Source organism: Microtus oregoni, unplaced genomic scaffold (genome assembly GCF_018167655.1).
Source record: "Microtus oregoni isolate MIOR12 unplaced genomic scaffold, Mior012 000008F_ref0000371, whole genome shotgun sequence".
NCBI lineage: Eukaryota > Metazoa > Chordata > Mammalia > Rodentia > Cricetidae > Microtus > Microtus oregoni.
Window position 1 is genome coordinate 40,719,022 of NW_024543067.1, and position 22,768 is coordinate 40,741,789.

Genomic DNA, 22,768 nt, shown 5'->3' on the forward strand with positions numbered 1-22,768 from the left:
TTACTGCTATCACTATGGCTGTCTGACTGGCCTCTGCTTGGCTTCTGGCTCCAGGCATGTTCCTCTCTTTGTCCCTCCTTCTCTCCTCTCCTCTTCTCTCCTCTCCTCTCCTCTTCTCTTTTTACTTATTCTCTCTACTTGTTAACCCCACCTATCCCTCTCCTGCCTAGGTATTGACCATTCAGCTTTTTATTAGGCCAATAAGGTGACTTAGACAGGCACTATTGTTGACCCAGGTTTCTGTTTCACCAAGTCCCACATCAATATAGTCCCAAATAAACACACAGACGCCTATATTAATTATAAACTGATTGAATTAGTAGCTCAGGCTTCATATAACTCATAACTTATATTAGCTCACACTTCTTGTCCTTGTTAGCCACGTGGCTTGGTACCTTTTTCGGTGAGGCAGCCACATCTTGTTTGTTCTGTGTCTGTCTTCCTCTGTGACTGGGCGATGACTACAGACTAAAACTTTCCTCTTCCCAGAATTCTCATTGTCCCACCTATACTTCCTGCCTGGCTCCTGTCCAATCAGCATTTATTTAAAGTACAAGTGACAGAGTACAGACCATTGTTCCATAACATCTCCCCCCTTATTTTTAAACAAGAACTCTGAATTGAATCTCATTTGTTTAGCTTTTTTACTGACCATTATCCATAATAACTTCTAACCAACATTCTAAACAAAGACAAACATCTGTAATCCATTTTGGGGGAATATGGGCATAGTTTTCTAGGCTACTTCCTGCTGATTGGGGGCACTGATAATATTATGGGGACCTAAAGAAAATTTAAAATTATAATCAAGTCCTGATTGGAGTATTCTGTGAGGCTTGATCATCTCAGGTAGCAGTTTTGGATGCAGAACTTAGAGGAAACTCCAACAAAGGTCCTCTGAAATGTTGGATCATCTGGACTATCTGTTCATTCTGGAGATTCTTCAGGGGATCTTCCTTGATCAAACCTGATTTTTCTTAGCCCAGAATGAATCCACAGCCTTTCATTTCCTGAGGAAACAAAAGCAAAACCTCTTCTCCAAAGTAATATACCTTTTTGACTTAAATTTTAAAGTCAAGGCATTTTCAAAATATATGTGTTGGATTAATCCTGCAACATTTATAATCAAATATCTTTTAGCAGCTGTTGCTCCTTCCTCAGCAATCATACAGTTCAAAGACAACACAATAATATAGAGTATCCAGACTTTCCATGTATTTTTCATCTTTATATGGCTTTATTTTAATCACTATTTCTTTTATTTTTAATTTTTTGGCTTTTTGAGACGGTCTTTCTGTGTATTGTGTCCTGGAATTCACTCTGTAGACCAGGTTGTCCTTGAACTCACAGAGATCTGCCTGCCTTTGCTGCTCAAGTGTTGGGATTAAAGATGTGTGCCACCACACCTTGACTTTACAGAGATCCATCTACCTCTGCCTCCCAAGTGTTGGGATTAAAGGCATATGCCACCACACCCAACTACTCTAAAATGCATAACATAAATGAATAAAATAAAAATAAAAGAAATAGACAGGAAGTATAGGCAAAATGATCAGGTAGGAAGTAGAGGCAGGGCAATGAGAACAGGAGAATTCGGGGAAGAGAGTCAGTACATCACAGAGGAAGCCAGACACAGAGCAAGCAAGATGAGAACACCTCTCTGATGAAAAAGGTACCAAGCCATGTGGCTAACACAAACAAGAATTATGGGCTAATATAGGTTATAAGAGTTAATAAGAAGTCTGAGCTAATAGGCCAATCAGTTTATGATTAATGTAGATCTTTGTGTGTTTCTTTGGGACTGAACAGCTGCAGGACTGGGTGGGACAGAAATCTCAGTCAATACACCCACCATGAAACAAATACAATGCATCTTTACATAATTAAACAAATGCAACACAAAATAATATAACACATTCTTACATTGTTAACAAAGACAGCAGAAAGAAATGTAACATAACTTTACACAATCAAAGTAATATTCTGCAGCATAAACAAGTATAACACATCTTTGCCTTGTTAAAATAATATTCCACAACAGTTACTATGACTTTTAATTAATGCTGGAATAAAAGCATTTTCAACTTCCTTTTTATATTCCAATATTACTTTTTGTCATTTAAAGTCCTTTTCAATTTTATGTAAATTTTAGGATCAACTTTCCCATTTCTTCTTTTCTTGTTTTTTTTTTAATTGAATGGCATTTTGACAACTTTACACATGTGTCTTGTGATCATATGCACTCCCTTTACACTATCATGTGCCCACCCTATCCTTTCTGACCCCTGATTTCTTCCAAGCTGCTCTCTCTCCTCCATTTTCTGATTTCTTGACTCAGTGTTCTTAGAGTTGCATAGCTCATGGGGTAGAGGGTTATTTTCTGGAACATAGGCAATTTACCAAGGGCTACACCATTCCCATACAATGTTCCCTTTCCCAGAAACCATTATCAGTGAAGGGAGGAGTGAACGTTCCTGCATCCTCCCTCATCTGTGGTAAAATGTTGAAGGGTTGATAGTATACTGGTATCCACAGCTGCTGCATGGGATACCCATGTTGGCATGGCCATGAAATAGTCCTAAGACAGAGCATAGAGCAAGCAGTTCTTCCCACCCTGTAGCTCTCATGTTTTTTTCTCCCTCTTCTTCTGCAATGTTTTTCAGGCCTTGAATGGAATGTCACAGATGTTTAAGAACTGAGCACTCAATAGACTTATTCTCAGCTCTTTCACCAGCTGTGAATGTCTAAAGAGGCCATTTAAATTTCTATAGCTTTGCATTGAATTTAGATCAATTTAGGAAGTAGTGTCTTCATAATAGTGTTAAAATCTCCCAATAATTAGACAAAATATTTTTAACTTATTTAGGCACTCATTAATACTTTAAATAATATTTTGTAAATTTCAGAGTAATTGCTCTATGTTAAAGTTGTTTCACACAGTTGTATGGATTTGTTTATTTTGTATTTAGATTATTACTATCATTCAGAAATACTTATTTATTGTGTTTGGCATATATTCTTCAATCTTACAGAATATACTATGAATGCTGATAGATTTTGATGTAGTACCTGCATCTCTTAAAGTGATCATGTAAGACTACATTTTCTCTCCTGTCATTCTTTTTATGTGATGAGCTATCTTCCTTGATTTCCGATTAACCTTATTGTGCATGGTATATAATTCCATTAGTTTGCTACTGATTTTGGTATACTATTTTTTTCTTCAAGATTTTTGAACCTTTATTAGAACTGACAGTTGTGTACAGCTTTTGGGTGATATTTTATCTTACTTTGGTATCCAATTACCAGATGTCCCCAAAGAATGAATCAAAGGTGTTCAATGTTCTATTTTCTGTTAATATTGCAAAAACGTTAGTAGCAATTCTCCTTTGATTGTCTGATAGTATTCATTAGTCTGACAGATTGTCTGATAGTATTCGTGAGTCTGATAGAATGTTTGATAGTATTAAGCTATCTGGTTCAAATTTTTTGTTCTGAGAATTTTGTTTTAATTATTCCTATCAATTAATTCCCTTTAATAAGTAAGTGAGGATTCTGTATTTATTTTTGAGTTAGTTTTGGTAGTTGATATTTTTCTAGGAATTTATTCATCTTTATTTAAATTATCTAACTTACTAATGTATATTTTCCATTGTATTCCATTAACATTATTTTTATTTATTTATGTCTTATAGTCACTTCCTTATTTTGACTTCTGATTTTTAATAACTTGAATCTCTCTCTTTCTCCCTTTCTCAGTCATTAAAGAAAAAAATGTTATAAATTTTGTTTATTCTTATTAAGCAACTAACTTTCAATTTGGCTAATTTTCTATGCAATTTATGTTCTCTAACTTCTGCTAGCTTTAGGTTATTTTACCTTTTGTTGGTTACTAAAGTTGCAAAGTTATCCTTATGTTTCATGGCTTCTCTCTATTTAATGTGGCACTCACAACCACAAATTTCCCTCCATACATCACTAACATTGGAACCTATCTGAAAGATGTTGTCTTAGTTAGGTTTTCTATTGCTGTGAAGAGACACCATGACCATGGCAATTCTTATAAAGAAAAACATTTAATTGGGACTGGCTTACAGTTTCACAAGGTCAGTTAATTGTCATCATGGTGAGAAACATGACAGCATGCAGGCATATCTGGGGCAGGTGAAGAAGTTTTGAGTTCTACATGCAGATTGGAAGGCAGCACAAAGAGAAAGAAACTGGACCTGGATTGAGCAACTAAAACCTCCAAGGTCATCTTCAGTGACTGTCACATTTCCTACAACAAAGACACTCCAACAAAGCCACACCTCCCAAATAGTGTCACGCCTTATGAGTCTATGGGGGTCATTTTTCCTCAAACTACCATATTCCATTCCATGCCCCCATAGGCATGTAGCCATATTATAATGCAAAAACATTCATTTCAAATACAAAACTCCCTATAGTCTATCAGTCCCTTCTCCTTTCAAAATCCAAAGTTCAAAATTTTTTCAGAGATTCAAGGCAATTTCTTAAATTCAAAATCAAAATTCTATAAATTCAAAATCAAAAAACAGATCACATACTTCCAATATATATTGGCACAGGATATACATTACCATTTCAAGCACAGGGAAGAGAGCATGGCAAGGGAATACTGAACCAAAGCAACTGAATACCTATGAACAAAATCCAATCTCTGCCTCTCCATGTCTGATGTCAAAATGTTATTCAGATCTCTAATTCATTTCAGTTCTGTTTATTGCAACACAATCATTTCTCTTGGGCTGTTTCTACTCGCTGTTAGCAGCTTCCCTTGGTAGGTGTCCCACGGCTCTGGAATTATCAACATTTTGGGGTAATCAAGGCAATCCCAGCTTCACTTTCACAACTTCATGCAAAGGCTTTTCCAGATCTTCATTTAGGGACACCTCTGACACATGCCTGGCCTTGGCCGCTTTCCTTAGTTGTGGAGACAGATTCCATAACCTCTTTCTGTTATCATTTGCACTAAATCCAGCACCTCAAATGAGAGGCACTAAATCAAAGCTCTCGAGTTCTGCTGCCTTGTAGGTCTGGACCATGCCACCTCATTCAATCACATCTTTGTCAGCTTTCTGTATCTGATGGGTTCCCTCACTTTCTAAGCTCGACCATCCTGAAACTGGATCTATAAACCTCAGTCTGACCTCTAAATCAGAAATCCTCCTGCCTCTGCCTCCGGAGTACTGGAATTAAAGGAGCACACCACTACATTTAGCTCTAAGCTTTTCTTTAATTCATTTCACAAGTTGCAAGTTTAGTTAGGTGGGAGCTTGCCCTGCAGTCACCACTCCCTTTATTACATTGAGCATCAGGGTTTTCTCTAATCCGTTTATCTTCTTGAACACAGCATTTAGCTCCATTTCTACTGCCCGGTGCCCCTTTTCTTCTCAAATTATATGTTTTACAACTTTCCTTGCTCAACTTGTTCCTTTTCATTATGATATACACAAGTAGGGTAAATAATAATGACACAACACAGTCCATACTAGGCTCTTTTGAAATCTCCTCTGCAAACACAATTAATCAAAAGCTCTTCAATTTAGCCACAGGTAGATTTTTCTTTGTACAAGAGCAGAGGCAGTTGTACTATTCACCAAAATATCACAAGAACAGCCTCTAGGCCACATACCAACATTCTTCTCCTCTGAAACCTCCTGAACTGGGCTTTCATAGTTCAAATCACCCTGAACACCACTATCCTACTAGTACGGCCATTAAGGCATGCCTGAGGCATTCCATTGCTTTCCTAATTCAAAGTCCCAAAGACTACATTTTTCCAAACAAAAACGTATCCACCTATCATAGCAATACCTCAGTTCCTGGTACCAACTTCTGTCTTAGTTGTGAGTTTCTATTCCTGTGAAAAGACACCTTGACCACTGTAACTCTTGTAAAAGAAAACATTTACTTGGAGCTGGCTTCAGTTTCACAGGTTTAGATCATGGTGGGAAACATGGCAGCATGGAGGTAGACACGGTGCTGGAGAAGGAGATGAAAGTTCTATATGTGGATCAGCAGCATCAGGAGGAGAAAGAGACTGAGGCTGGCTTAAGCATCTGAAACTTCAAAGCCCACCCTAAGTTACACACTTCTTCCAAAAAGGCCACAACTACTCCAATGAGGCCACACTTCCCAATATTTCCAGTCCCTAAGAGCTTATAAAGCAATTTTCATTCAAGTCACGGCAGATATGTTTATAGATTGTGTTTTTGTGTTTATTTTTCTAAAATTATCTTTTTCTTTTATAAATTTGTTTCTATGAATGTGTTTTATTTCATGTATTTGTGAAATTTTTATTTTTCCATTTTCATTGATTTCTAGATACAGTCCACTGTGATTGGAGTAAATACTTTATATGATTTTAATAATTAATATATATTGAGGTTGTTTATTGACCTCACATATTGTTTATATTGAACTATGTTCAATATGTATTTTCTGTTGCTGAGTAGACTGTGACATAGATTTCTGCTTGTTAAATTGGTATGAATAGTATTGCATGTGACCATTGTTTCCATGGTGATATCCAAGCAGATGGCATGCACATTGCTGGAGGTAGAAAATTATGTTTACAATTATCACTATAAAGGTAATTTTCCATTTAATTATGTTAATCTTTTTCTATTTTAGAGTTTTTCTACTTAATTCCTTATGTACATACCAATTATAACTTCTTTATGAATGAATATTTTATTATTATAGAATATTCTCTCATTTGACTAATAATATTTGTACTAACATCTATTTTATCTGATGTTAATACTATCTGTCTTTTAATCATTATCCACAGGAATTGCTTTTTCTCTTTTTTCTGGCTAGGTTTATGTTGATTTGACACAAGCTAGAGTCATCTGGGAAGTGGGACTATGGATTGAGAAAAATGTCTCCATAAGATTGTGCTGTAGGTAGCCCTGTAGGGTCTTGTCTTAACTAGCAGTTTATGTGGGAGGACCCAGTCAACTGTGGGCAGTGCCATTCCTGAGCTGGTGACCCTGGCGGCAGTAAGAAAGCAGGCTGACCAAGCTATGAGGAGCAAGGCCTCCAGTAGTATCTCTTCATGGCTTATGCCTCAGTTCCTCCCTTCAATTTTCTGTCCTGTTTGAGTTGTTGATCCCTATGTGATGGATGATGATAACCATCACAGTCTTATAAGCTAAATTAAACCATTTCCTCCACAAGTTGCTTATGATTAGGTGCTTTGTAATTGCAATAGAAACCCTAACAGATGCAATCCTTTGACTTCATTCTTATTTTTGTATTTTGATCTTAAATAAGCATCCTTTAAGAGGCATATAATTGAATACTAACTTCTCCATACCATCTCTGTTTTTTAAGTGGAAAGGTTAATCCATTTACATTTAAAGTAATTGCTGATTTCCAGGTAATATGGCTGATTATATGCTGTCTATATATAGCTTGAGGAAGGAAGAACCGTGTGTGTGGAGAGAGAGAGAGAGAGAGAGAGAGAGAGAGAGAGAAGAGTAGGCTCTATCCCAAAGACAGAAGGAACAGGAGAGGAAGAGAAAGACTACCAGAATACTCACAGGAATAACGGAATGGCTTGGCTTGAAAATATAGGGAAATAGATATTTGATGTAGCAGAAAGAGGTAAGCTGAGCTAAGAACTACAGATTTCAACACAAGAGCTGTTGGTTCTCAGCCCTGGCTCTTCAATGGACCGTGGGACATAGTAACTGTGGTGTTTCCTGAAGTAAGCTGTCATCTAGCTGCTCCCAGATATCACTGAAGCCTTCTATAAGGTATAAGCAGAGTGGGCTGGGTGAAATGGGCCCTGGTCCACGAGTGTCATAACACTGACCGCAGAGATTCTGGTTGAAGCATGGAGGCTCAAAGCTGAGTGTCAAAAATGAATGGTCCAAGCATGCTACCATCACTGTGGAGCCTGGAGAATCGAGAGACCCAAGGCCATTCAGGCAAGCAATAGCATAGTAGCACAAGGCATGAGCTAAATGGCACAGTCTTAGGGCTACATGTGACTGTTTTAAGGTACAGACTATGGACCACTGGTCAAAACTGCAGCCTCTATCTGAGATAAAAGAGAACACCCCACAGCAAAGGTAAACACAGCTCTCCGACCACCCACCTCCCCAGAAGCACAAGTGAGAGAGCGCTGCAGCTGGCAGGGGATACACGAGTCTAAAGAGGCATCCTGTGCTCAGAATAGAGACACACCTCCCAAAAGATTCATCTGGTGTAAGTATTTCTCTCAGTAGGGAGGATGCCCTGTCTAACGTGTTTGCCATAGCTAGAGTAGCAGGTATCTTCCCACTTGCAGATCCAGCTGTGGAAAGCAATGTAGGGAGCTGGGGAAGCGACATCCATCCAGGCTAGGACGACATGTTGACTCATGCTGTAGTTTCTACTTAATTTTCTTTCTTATTTTCTCTTCACTTTAAAAAATACTTCATGAATTCTGCAAGAATTTCTTACAATGTATTTTTAATGTTCAGTCCTCTCAACTTCTCTCCTTACCCAACTCTCAACCCTCCCATATTTCCCCCACCCAACTTTGAGGTTGTGTTTCCCCTTCTATGCCTAACTAATCCGGTTAGTGTTGCCCAGCTAGTCCTGGGACTGGGACCTGCCCTGGAATGTGGTGGACCTACACCACATTGTTAGAATAAATAAACTGGCTTTCTCTCCCAGCAGCTAGCAAGTGCTCACAGTTCAGTAGCTAGTGGTGGGTTTGCGTGCCCGCCCCACCCCGTCTTTGTTGGGATTTTGTCTGACTGGTGCTAGCACACTCTATATATACTGTCACAGTCACTGTGGGTTTGCAAATGAATCTGCTCTGTTGTGTGGAAAATGTTGTTTTCTTGGCATTGTCTACAACTCTGGCTAAAAATCTTTTCACCCCTCTTCTGTAAAGATCCCTTCCCACCTTTGTATTTCAAATGTTTAGTCGTCCTGATATAGCTGGTGCCTTGCCTTAGTTGGTCTTCACAGTTGCCCGTTCTTTTTTGCACTTGCTCTTTGTCTTCTGTTTTTCATACAAACAAAGCATACACTTTCATTTTTGCTTTATTCTCCCACACTTTCTCTTGTTTTTAATTCTCCTTGTTAATATTTTTAACAGTTTGAGATATTTTGATAAAATAATTTTAATATCTCATAAAGTCTAGAAGTTATTTTTTTTTCTGAGCAGTCTCCTGGTCTTTCTACCTTGAAGAACTGAATCAGGGACTGTAGCTGAAGTAGACAAGTATTCTGCTGTATGCTGCAGGACAGGCCTGTTGTTAAATCATGGTTTCTATCACCAATACAGACAACTCACTGCGAAAACTCACACCAAATAAAACCCAGAGAAGAAGGAAGAGGAAACATCTGGAGTACACAGCCACGCCAACACTTAACAGAGTAATGGAATAAACACAGAAACAGAGGGGAAAGCCACGTGGCCACTCCACAACGTCTCGATTCTTCCAAAGATGATAAACTATCTGAAATGTTGCAAAATATTTTAGAATTCTGCTTTTTAAATGCTGGTGAATACATAGAGGCCTGGAGCAGATGAAGGAAGGAAGAAAATTAAAACAGGATCTAAGAAAACCAGCCAAAAGGATGTAAAACTCAACACTGCAGAGGAGAAACTCAGAAGTAAGGAAGAATCCAGCAAGGAAACAGATTCAAGAGAAACAACCGAAGTGAACAAACGGACACTGTGGGGCAGAAGAGAGTGACTGGAGTGGAAAATGGAGGAGATACTCTGGGGGGATTGCAGTAAGGAAACGGTGCACAAACATGGTGACGCATGCACTCAGTAGCTCAAACTGCACAACAAAAGCAGGAGCAAAACCTGAAGGTGCCGAGAAAATAGTCAGTGACACAGTCGGTGTCTGTGCCCACCTGCCGTGCTGGGGCCACACATGTTTGAGAAAGGGTCTGTATTTACCCCTCCTTGTTAACAGACACCTGCCCCAGTAAGTGCAATGCCTTCCTGCGGGCACCAGTGATCTGGGGAAAGATGGCAAGTGGGTAGTTTCAGGTGCTTGAGCACTCTTACCATGATGTGGTCGGCACCTTCAACTTCGCAGCAACTTTGCCCTGACTGTCAGTTTTTGACGATAGCTCGCAGAGCAGGTTGGTTGCTATTTGGTCATCCATTTGCTTACTTCTTTCTCCCAGCTTCGTTTCTGGAAGAATGGAACCCTAGTTTCCTACTGTGCTACTTTTGATAGTGTCACTTCTGTGTTTCTTGAACTTTCAAAAATATTCTTATTAATTCTTTGAGAATTTCCGAAAATGCATTTTGATCATATTTGTCCTCTTCCCCCAACTCCTCCCATATTTGCCTCTCCACACCTCATGTCCTTACTCACTAAAAGTTGAGTTCGCCCCTCCCCACATCTAGTCCGTTTTTATTGCCTAAATACTCTTGGGAATGGAAGCTGCCTGTAGTGTGGCAGATATACCAAGATCATACCATTAAAGAAAATTGACTTGTTCCCTCCCAGCAACTACCAAACACTAACATTCCTGTTTCATTCCCACCTCCCCCTGTTGAAAGTTCTGTCTGCTATCATAATCACTGTGATTTCACATGTGTTCCAGGAAAATACTGCTTCCTGTATGCTATCCAGCACCTCTGGCTCTTGCAATCTTTTTTCCCCATTTCCCTCAAAGATTCTTGAGTATTAGGGGAAGGTATCTGAAGTGTACCTCCTATTTGAGGCTGAGTACTCTACTGTGTTTTATTTTTTGTATGCTCATTGGGCAGTTGAAGGTCTCTGTGTTAATTGGCAGCTAGCTACTCCATGAAGAAGCTTTTCTGATGAGAGAGAAGAGGTGAACTGATTCATGTGCACAACAGTAATTCATTAGGAAACATTTTAACACTATGTCCATTTAGTGGAATAAAAGTATTGGGTTCTCTCATAGGGCCCAGGTCTATTTAGCCACAGGTTCTTGAACCTGTTAACAGTGCCAGGTATGGGTTCGATTTCATGGAATGGGCTAGGTCCAGTCAGAAATTGGTTGGTTACTCCAATAACATTCTTGCCACTATTGTGCCAATGTGCATATCTTCTCAGGTCTGTAGTTATTAAGCTTCCTGAGTTCATGGTTGGGTGAAAATGATAATTACTTCCTCTAAACCTTGGTATTAGGCATGGCACCTGGAAGTTAGCCAGTAGAGATGAGGTTACAGGAGAGAACCTGCTTGATTTCTCTATAATCTGAATGTGCCGTATTCAGTAATGGGCTCATCTTCAGTTAGATGTTTTTATGTTGTTTTTCACTTTCTTCTTTAATAGTGTAAGCATGTAGAGATTACAAACACCCTTAAAGATTTAGTTTTAGCTCAGTAGTTCTAACATGTTATTTTTATAACACCTCATTTTGATTCTATTTTTATTTACTTTTGTAATTTTTTACCAATTATTTGCAAGTATTTTTAGTTTTAGTTTTCAAATGCTCTAAGGTTGCTGGTTTGTATTTTTGTTATTATTATGTTAATTACCCATTTTGAATATTTAAATTAAAACTAGTCATTATCTAATAAATAATAATATGCAGTGTTCCAGATTTGAAAAGTGCTTTTTTACCTAAAGTTTGTTTGCAGTGTAGATCAAATTATCTCTAGCCTTATTATTTTTTTAGTCTACTCAAAATATAATTTGTGTTTACTTCCTCTTGTTCCATTAATTTTTTATTTAGCCAGCCTAGAATTTCTATCTCTTCCTGATGAAATGCATTTTGAATAAATATAGAGTACCAATGCTTATCTCAAGTAATGTTTTTTAACTTCAAAGATTTTATATTTTATTGGTGTAGCTATAGGATATTTTTTAGTTACTGTTTTATAGGCATCTCTTTTTTAGAATTTTAATGGTTTTGTCCCCGTGTTTTAGGTGCTTTTTTTCTCTTTGATGTATGTAAGTATTTATGTACCTAGCCCTGTGTCAAGCTCATACCTGTTGCACAGGTGACAGTCAGCTCTAGAATAGAGGGTACAGTGACAAGAGAGGAGAAGGAAAAAAATGCCAAAGCTAGGAAACCCTCTAGATACATGGCGAGGGCTCAGAAGATGTCAGCAAAAATGGCAACATGAATTTCCAAGGTCAGTTTTATCCTGTGGTAGCCACATGCACAGGTGATTCTCTTTAAGCCTTGTTTGCCTTTGAAACCCCAGGTATCCCACAGGGAGGTCCCTGTCCTAAGGCTATCTGCTAATTGTGAGTAATCCAATTACTAGGCTTGTGAGTGTAGACATCCATCACACTTGTGAATCCTTCTCTTCAGCCTGAAGTTGTGACACTGTCTGGCAATCACTCTAGTGGAATATTTGTTTACATGGTGAAAATGCATCTTTGCCAAGGTACCTTCTGGTTGGTTTAATAAAGATCTCAATGGCCAATAGCTAAGCAGAGAGAGGTTGGGTGGGACTTCTAAAGACAGAGAGGACTCTGGGAAGGAGAAGAGCAGAGTCACCACCCAGACACAGAGGAGACAAGGAGGTGAAAGATGGAAGAGAGGTAACACCACATGACAGAATATAGATTCAAAACTATGGGTTAATTTAAGTTGCAAGAGCTAGTTGAGATAAGCCTAAGCTAAAGGCCAAACTTTCCTAATAATAAATCTCCAGGTCATTATTTGTGGGCTGGTGTTCCAAAGATAGTCTGACAAGAAAGCTTGCCACAATTCACACAAAATAGGACTTGCCTATTTCTTAGTATTGTCACCTTGGATCAGTTATGGAAAATCTATAGCCGTGACCTAAGCGCCTTTTCCATTCTCTTCTAGCTCCTTCTGGAATTCCAGTGAAATTTTGATGAGATTTTCTTACTTTGTATGTCTTGGGTCCTCTTATATGTACCTCCTTATTGCTGTTGGTGGCCTCTGGGTAATTTCTTCTGACCCGTCTTCCACTTTGCTAACTGTCATTGGGCTCCAATCTTCTAAGTACCATGGTTATTGACCTTCTAACTTTATTTACTGTATAATTTCTCACTATTTTGAACAGTTTGATTTTGTTCTTTTAAAAATGTATCTGGAGATATGGCTTAGGCATTAAAGGTGAGGCTCACAACCAGAAATATAAAGTTTATCTTGTTGATTAAATATACTTGTTATGTTCATCTAATTTTAAAGTATATGTTAAAACAAAACATTGTCTCATTTATCTAGTGTCTCCACTGAATTGAATTTTTGTTATCTGGTTTCTAGATGCACAGATGTTTGTAATCACAGAAGAATTTTCCAAAGCCACTGTATACTCATGAGAGATAGAAGTAAAAATGTAGATAAATTATTTCTGTTATTATTAAAATAGTTTTGACCTGATAAACACAGGGCCTTGATGACCCTAAGAGAGTCTCCAAGCACATATGAGAGCTACCTCCTTGAAATACCCACTGATGCAGTGGAGCACTCCTCTCTGGTGCATCTAGAATCACCCTGCTTAGGTGCCAACCGTGGAAATTTTGAAAAGATAGATAGAAGCTCAAATCATCTTTCCAGGGCCTAATTTTCTGTGAAATTATTAAAACAGCAGGCAATTTTCAAAAAGCTAACTTAGCTGCATAATGCTTTTTCATCTTGACCAATGAGCCACTCTTCCATTTAGAATTTTTGCCACTATGGAGCCTCCTTGTAGTCTGTACCACGAGCCCTTCCACGGCCACAATTCACCTAAATTGAAGAACCATGAAAAGCAGGACAGACTGCTCTGCAGTGTTTAGTTCCCCATAATTTGACTGTGATGATAAAAGCAAATCATGGAGATCTAAGAATGGGCAGGGTACCAAGCATGCAAGGAGGCAACTACCTTAAGGACGGAGCACTGCTAAGACAGTGATCTTGAGCTCACAGCACCCCAGGGTAAACACTACATTTGGAAAAAGTCAAAATTCACAGTGCTTTTAAACAAGATGGTGCCAAAAAAAGAGCTGGAATTGTCTCCCCTTTCAAAGCCCAAGTCAGTGGGTAGTAATGAAAGATGACGTAACCTCACAAAAAGAAATCAACATAACACCACTGGCCCAAGACACCATGTTTCAGGAGCAGTCGAAATTCCATGAGGAGAGAAACACACTTGGCCATTTTGCGGTCAACAAATTGCCCCAACCACTGCATCAGCCATGGAGAAGGCAGAAGACAATATAGTGAAGGTCAAAGCCAACAAGCTCCTGGCCAGATGTGCTGTGAAGAAGCTCCGACATTGGTGTGACAAAGTCAACATTCTGAAGAGAATAATTGATAGAGGGGGGAAAAGGCACAGATTTCCCTAGCTCTTAATTATGATGCTTTGGATGTTGTCAACAAAACTGAAACCATGTGAATTAGTGCCACAGATAATCCTAAACACAGCATTTCTCACCATTAAAAAAAGAAAAAGAGCTACAGGAGCACAAGCCATTCCATTCACTTCCTCAGGGGACACTCCAGAATGTGCACAAAGCGTGGTGCCTCCTTCATCTGGAATAGAAGGTGAGAAAAGATGGAGTGTTTAGGCAGAACAGGACGCTTCCTCACCAGGCTACTGCTCAGGGTCTCAGTTAATAGATCAGAGGAATGTGTTCTGATGTGGAGCCTCACCTGTAGCCTGAGAACACTCTGCAACTGGAAAGAGAAGGTTAAGTGCTATTTTGAGATACAGATGCCAGCAAGAGGGAAGCGGAGATGTCTCGTTAGTCATCAATGACAAAAACAGATACCATGGATGAGATGCCAGGCTCACATGCTGACTTGTACACATCTGCAGGTGGGCACAAACACACACACACACACACACACACACACACACACACCTCTTTATTCCATATAATTATTCTAGGGCTTATAGATGAATACAAATGCACAAATGTGGGGGGAAACTTTATCGAGCTCAATTAAGGCTTTGATATCCAGCAGAGTATAAGTTAATAGTAGCAATTAATTTCAGTTGTAGAAAATTAAGAACATTATTTTTCTTACATAACTGCAAACACATAATGAATAGCTAGATTCCAAGATCACCCAGCTAGAGAAATAGGTAGAAGCCATGAAGGAATGGGATCAGGCTACCACTTCCTCAGCACCCTTTTGCTATCATCGGGGCCATATCGCAAATGAGGGCCATTATGTGGGCATGTTTACTGCCTAGTCCCACACAGCAAGGCTCTCAGCCAGGGAACATAATTGATGTACACAAGTTTGGAGCTTTTGCCAGCTCCCGGAGGAAGAGCCTCTAATTCAGGGAGAAAGGAGCTGGGCCTCTGCCAGTCATCTACCTTTTATGCTTTCATAAAGGCGTCACTCAGACCCTGGTTCTCACTCTGACAAAACAGGACAAATAAAACCGTCAGAATCAGGGCAGACTCTTCCGGGGCAGTTAACCAAGTAATGGAGAGGAATGTTATTGCTCAAAGCATTTGCATAGTCTCTGTTACCCAAGCTTCCTCCAAGCTGCTTTTCTTCCCCCTTCCTCCTAGAAATGGGGTACAACTGCTGCAGGTCTCACTGTCACAGGCTCGGCACACTGGGGCCAGGCCATCCAGAAGCGTCTCCTGGACGATCAGATAGAAGAGTTTCAGGGAGAGAGACAAGCAGGAGGGAAGCTGCCACTTTGCATTCTCACCTTGCTATGTGACCTTGGGCAATCTGCCAGCCTATTGTGTTCCTCTCCTTATTATATGCTGCCTGGAATCCCTTCACTACTGTCCCTCCTGGTCAAGGCTGCCTGCCCCATTAAAGTGAGAGTGTAGCTGGGAGAAGTGCTTTGGTCATTAGCTCTAGACAATTAGTTCATCAGTTAGATTTGCTCAGATTTGCTTTAGAGCTCTCTCAGCATGGTGAGGTGTTAGCAGGTAGACAGGTTAAGGGGGAAGCTTTGCTTCAGAGTGGGGTGGGTAGCACAGAAGAGCCAAGCGAGTCATTACAGATGATGGACAGGCCAAAATGAGAGGTACAATGAAGGCTTCACATTTATGCCTCCAAAGGCTTATCACTCATAAATGGTCCAGGGAATTTTGCTGGATTTTCTCCAGTCTTGGGGTAGCCCCTCCGCTTAGAAGCTACCTAAAAGCTCCAGATACTATGAAGAAGAGGCTCCTATCCCAGCCCCATGCTCTAATCTACTGGTGGATGGGTTTTGTGGGTGTCAGTGAGAGACACCTCACTCAGATCTTCTCTTCCAGATAGATAATGGCCAGTCTTTCATCTGCACCATGCAAGCCAAGCAGAGCTTCATCTCCCTGACAGCAGCCTCTGCCCAGTGCTAGGCCACAAAGAAGCCTCAGATTTTTTTTGTTTGGTTGATTTTGGTTTTGTTTTCCAAGACAGAGTTGCTCTGTAGCTTTGGAGCCTGTCCTGGAACTAGCTCTTGCAGGCCAGGCTGGCCCCAAACTCATAGAGATCCGCCTGCCTCTGCCTCCTGAGTGCTAGGATTAAAGGCGTGTGCCACCACCACCCAGTTTCAGTCTTAATTGTTGAGGTGAGAAGATTTGCAGAAAACTGCACAAAACTCAGAAATGCCAGAAAATGGCCTAAAACTTCTATCTTTGTAACCTTCCTAAGTCTCAGGTGTTTAGAATCCTGTCCTTCTCTGTCTCCTAGGTTCTCTCTTCCTAAAAAATCCCCTCTTAAACTGCCAAGGAAGAAAAACATTGAAAGAAATTCTGGGGTGGGGGAGCTAATGAGAGGCAAAGCTTTCATCCCTGAGAGTTTGTGACCATCCAAAAAGTGTGTTATTAAGCAGTCTCCTCCTCCACACACAAGCTGTCTGAAGGCATCTTAACAAAGCACGGGTAGCAGTCTCAACTTTCTGTGGTAGCAAGTAAGCAATGAGATGTCTAGGAAACTCACCGAAGGTCACAGAGCGACTAGGTGACAAACAATTCAGGAAACTCACCGAAGGTCACAGAGACACTAGGGGACAAACACTTCAAATCGTACCTGTGTCACAGACTAGGGCCCCTCACACAAAATGATTCTAGTTATCCTAAGAGGAAGACTGGTTTATAGGCAGCGCAGCTCAGATAGGGAAGGTATCCGGCAGTCAAGAGACAAGAAATACCAGAGTCACAACACACAACAAACTTCACACAAGAGATTTATTGGGAGAAGAAACAAAAATCAGGACAGTGGCTGCTTCTGTTCAAGCAAGAAACAACAATAAAGTGAACAGGATATAGGATTTATATAGAGTTTCTTAGGGAGTGGGGTTGAAACTTTTCAGAGTGGAACTTTCTAGAGTAGATTGGTGGGATTTCACAAACACAGATTTGATTTTAATTCTGTAGAATGTGGACAGGATCAAACAGTTAAGGCAGTTAGAGTGTTCTGTGGGTGGAACCTGGCAATTGGAGATCCTTGAGACAGGGTCCTGGCAACTGGTGTGGTTCAAGGGGCTTACACTGATGACCGGGGATGGACATTGAATGGGACATACAGCACAGAGATGACAATTTGATGCTCATTATAATAACTTAAAATTAAGGTTGAATTTCATATCCTTGTGAAGGTTCCTTTATACTCCAAGTCTGACCGAACATTTACATTTTATTAACTTTTTTATTGATTTTATTGATCTGTACATTTTTCTCTGATCCCCTCCCTTCCTCTTCTCTCCCCTTCAGCCCTCTCCCATGGTCCCCATGTTCCCAATTTACTCAGGAGTTCTTGTCTTTTTCTACTTCCCATGTAGATTAGATCCATGTATGTCTCTCTTAGGGTCCTCATTATTGTCTAGGTTCTCCGAGATTATGAATTGTAGTCTGGTTTTCTTTGTTTTATGTCTAAAAGCCACTATGATTGAGTACATATAATGTTTGTCTTTCTGGGTCTGAGTTATCTTACTCAATATGATGTTTACTAGATCCATCCATTTGCCTGCAAATCTCAAGATGTTATTATTTTTTTCTGCTGTGTAGTAATCCATTGTGTAAATGTATCACATTTTCCTTATTCATTCTTCAGTTGAGGGGCATTTAGGTTGTTTCCAGGTTCTGCTATGAACATAGTTGAGCAATGTCCTTGTGGTAGGATTGAGCACCCTTTGGGTATATGCCCAAATTGCTGAGTCTTGAGGAAGGTTGTTTCCTAATTTTCCAGAACATTTATATTTTATGATGAAAATTTGTTCAGTGTTCACCATTTGAGATTTTAAGACAGTTCATCCTGAATTTTCCATTAATCCTTTATTTCTAGTTAAGCTAGGAGCTCATATTTGATCCAGCATCTGAGGCAGGGGTATGCAGAAGCCTAGGTTGGAAGTTTTATTCATGAGTTTTTCACAATCAAATTAAAAAACAAGTGAATTCAAGGGAACCTTTTATGGCCTATAATTCCGTGTTTGATGAGAATGTTCTTCATACCAATCTAGAAAAGTCCCAATCATCCTTAAAATACAATGTTCATGGGAACTCTATGAAACCTGCACAGTTTCTCTTCTAGACAAGTGGGTCAGCTGCCTCTTATATGGGCAAATATCATGCAACCTGGTATTCATCATGGTACATGATGAGTACTAAAATTCGACAAAGTTGAAGACATGAATGAACTCTTCTTCCTGTATACCTAGTGTGTGACTTCCTCTGTGAAGCCAAGTAGTCAGTGTTAGGATTCTGAGAGAACCAGAGCCTCCCTGAGACCGAAGAACAAAGCTTTCCTGAGGCACAACCTGCTGGGCTTTCTCCAAAAGAAGGAAGGGCAGCCCCAGCAAAAGGGAGTTTGGATATTTTATATTTTATAGTGTGATTTAAGTTTGGTGGGAGAGTGGCGGGAGAGCATGGGGTGAGGAGGAAATGCTGCAAGCAAAATTCTCAGGAAGAGCTTCTGGTATTTGCGATACTAGTATGCTGTGGTCAGGCTGCTCTGCTGAGATAAGGGTCAGGTGACTTCTCAGAAGAGCACAACCTTTCATTCCCGGTTTCCTAACGGGGCTGGTTGCTATGTAGGTCATCCATTTTGGTGTCTTAATTGACTCCTCCTTGGCCGGGAACTTGAGCCAGCATAGCAATCAGTAAGTAACAGCTATGACCTGATGAATGTTGAATGAAGGGATGGGAAGCAGAGTCCTCCAGGGAAACGGCAGAATGTCATGGCGTCATGATGGAAGGGATGGGTAGAGGTAACATTGGGACCATCAGGGCCGCCCCTACAGGGGAATGACATCAAAGAGAAAGGAAGAAAGACATAAGAGGCCAGAAATGCAAGCTTGTCTTTCTAGTTTCCTGGTGGCCCTAGATTCAAATATCCCATGGGGCGCTGGGAAGACAAATCAGCACCCACATAAAAGTTAGGCATAGCCACATGTGCTTGTACCCTGGTGCTGGGGATGCAGAAAAAGAAGGACCTCGAAGGCGCCTTGGCCAGTTAGTCTGCAGAAGTGGCAGATTAAATTCAGTGAAAGACCCTGTCTTAAGACAGTAGGAGAAGAGTGATAGATGAAGACCACTCAGCATTCTACATTAGCCTGCAATGAGCATCTGCACATATATGTGAACACATTACATATAATACACATGTATCACAAAAAAGAAAGAAGCAGAATAAATCATTGCATTATTCCAGAATGTTGCTGATTCATGGTGAGAAAAAAAATGATTTTGCAGGAAACATAGTGATTTTAAATCACAAACAAGTGAATTCTCTTCCAGAACATGAGTGTCTGGGAACCAGGGCTGCCCCAAGAGACACTCAAGAGTACCAAATGCAGAGCAAATGCACAGTGGCCCCAAAGCAAACCCTGGGAATGAGTCTGCATGTCTGAAGCACCCAAACATACATGTAGCTCTCTGAACATTAACTGAAATCTTGCCTGGTCACAGGTCACCAGATACTGGGCTTCTTCCATTTCCTCTGTGACCCTGTTCTCTTCCCGAGGTTTTGAAGTGTGGCACCCTTTGAAGCAGGTGGCTGGCTAGACATTAGATAAGCTGCATCAAAGCATAAGCCATCTAAGAGATGAGACTCAGGTTCCTCCACTTGGGTTCCCGCTCTGTGTCTTTGGGTGGTGGTAAGGGACGACAGTGGTGACTTCTGAGAAAGAGGCAGAGTGACTGGTAATCAGGTAGAAAACCCTCTAAACTTTTAGATTTTATTTTTTTTTGTTGAAGTATGAAGTCTAATTTTATAGACAGATTGTTTTCAAGTAGTTCACACACTGTTACTAGTAGCCAGGAAATAGTTGTTATCAAATGTTTTCAAGTCCTACTCCTGCCTTGTCCAGTGTAGCTTGTTCCTTGGAACCTGGCTAAGGGTGGTAAGGGCATGAAGAAAGGAGATACACACAGACTCATGTACAGAAAAGCTGGAGTTTGGTGGGGTGTGCATTCCCTGATGGAGTCACCCCTACTATTACCACAAAAGAGACCGAAACGTGTTTATTATGTGCAGCATGGGGCAGAAGGACTTAGGTAATCTGTCAGAGGTCTCTGCAGGTGAGCAGTCTCAGGACACAAACATCTCGAAGAAGAAAGCTGCCCTTGGTAGATTTTGTACACACTGGTCAATTGTGCCTCAAAACTAGTTCTTGGACCAGAAGGAGGCTTTGCTTTTCTGAGCCTGTTTCCTATGGATCTGAGGACCTTGGTTCTTGTGTCATGCCACTCAGGACTTCATCCACTTTTTGTATTCACTTAGGCTTCCTCCATGCCCCACATACCTGACAAATGTCGGCCATCAGCCCTCACCCCCTACCACAGGTGACATCTGCAGCTCAGGTAGTCTCATTCCTGTTAGAATGTAATCATATATATATATATATATATATATATATATATATATATATATATGGAACTGTGTAGTCTGTGGGCTTTTACTTTTCCATCGGGCATCTTCAAAACATCACAATGGTCACAGCATCCAGCACTGCTGCTCTGCTATGCACTCTGTATTGTCGTTCTGGGGTGGCGTCCCAGTGTATGGCAGTCTAACAAGTGCTTTCTCCCTGCTACTGCTGCTGGAGTCTTGCATCTGTTCCGGGTTAGGGCTGTTCTGAGCCACAAGCATTCCCAGACACATTTTCTGAGACACTGTTTTCATGATTTCTAATTTGAGTTTTGTATACTATGCACAAATTATCTTTGTAAAAGTTGTAAAGGTATTATCCAGGTCCTTTACCTCACTATGTAAACCAAGCTGAGCTTGAACTCATGGAGATGCTCAGGAAATTTTTATAATTCAGGTTCAAAACTTGGCTCCTTACATGCTGGCAAGTAGGCAGAAAAACAAAACTAAAACCAAAACCAAAATCAAAACAAACAAAGAAATACAATAACATGCAAACATATAATGTTTGTTAACACTTAATGAATTCTCATTGAGCCAATACTTCAGAGGGAACATAAGAATCTAGCAAATTATGCAGAGCCATGGGCATGCTCATTGCTCGTATTACAGGCTTATGGGAGCAGAAACTGAGAAGAGAGGTAAAAATCTCTCAAAGTCATGGAGCTGGCTAGTGCAGATACACGGCTGACGCTGAGCGTATGCACTCAGCCCCCAGCAGCACCATGATTAGACAGGCCGGGAACTCAGAGGGCCTGTCAGGCAAGGGGGAGAGGAGCTGAAATCCCAGCAGCTAGTGCTGCTCGGCAACCGGGGCTGTCATTTCCCTCCCTTCACGCCCTAATTAATCAAATCCTATTGAACATGAAAGAGACTGAGATTGGATTTTTGACAACATGAATGAAAGAAATCAGTTCCCATCTGGAGCCTTGAAACGTTTCCCGTGGAAGCCAACAGGGAACACTTCCGTGCAACCTGCAAGGTAATTTCCTAATTTCCCAAGGATGCTAGAAGATTTGCCTATGTCAAGACCTATCCAGATCCACAGCCTTTGAGAATAGCAGAACAAGCAGGGTCAAAGGTCGACAGCAAAGGTAGACCAACTTTTGTTTTGTAAAGACCTAATTATGAAATGATACAATCTCTTTCCCCTCTACCTAACTGAGCCAATGTAGCCAAAAAAGGCAAGAGTACACCCATGAGTGAACAAGTCTAACAATGGATAGAAAAAGCTTTAGTGTAGAACTTAAAATTTGAGTTTCTTACAATTTCCATATACTCAGAGCTGTATTTCTTCTTTTTATTACTTTTTTTAGTCAATGAAACTTTTAAGATCTGTCCTTAATTTGAAAGTCACACAAAGAAAATGTGCAAAAAGCAGAGATTTGAGTTCCAATCTTGTCTCTATCATTAGTTATTTCTGTGACAGTACATTTTAAAGAATTATATTGATTGATTGATTGATTGATTGACATGATTGATTGATTAATTGACTGACTAACATGATTGACTGATTGACAGGATTGAATTGATTGACTGGCTGATTGATTTGAGGAAGGCACATACATAACTTGGTATACTGTAACATGAGAGGCTGCTTGTTAGGGTTTCTGTCCTGCCCAGTTCCCACAGCTGGAACCCCCAAAGAAATTAGACAGAGATCTGTATTAATTATAAACTGATTGGCCCATTAGCTCAGGCTTCTTATTAGCTCTTGTAGTTTATATTAACCCATTATTCTTATCTATGTTAGCCACATGGCACAGTACCTTTTTCATTGGGGCAAATCGCATCCTGCTTCTTCGGTCATCTGGGAAGGAGTGGGCTTTTTTCTCAGTATTCTCCTGTTCTCCTTGCCCCGCCTCTACTTCCTGTCTAGTTGACCCACCTATATTTCCTGCATGGCCAATCAGCGTTTATTTAAAACATGAATGACAGAGTATAGACAATTCTCCTGCACCAGTATATCTGTGCAGTTAAAGGACTACTTGCAGGAGTCAGCTCTCTC

The 22,768-nt window shown here is 40.3% G+C and overlaps 1 protein-coding gene across 2 annotated transcripts in view; it reads left to right on the forward strand.

Moving 5' to 3' along the window:
- The window catches only part of Npsr1 (neuropeptide S receptor 1), a 180,766-nt gene that overhangs the window by 91,092 nt on the left and 66,906 nt on the right, over positions 1 to 22,768 (forward strand). The window lies entirely within an intron of this gene.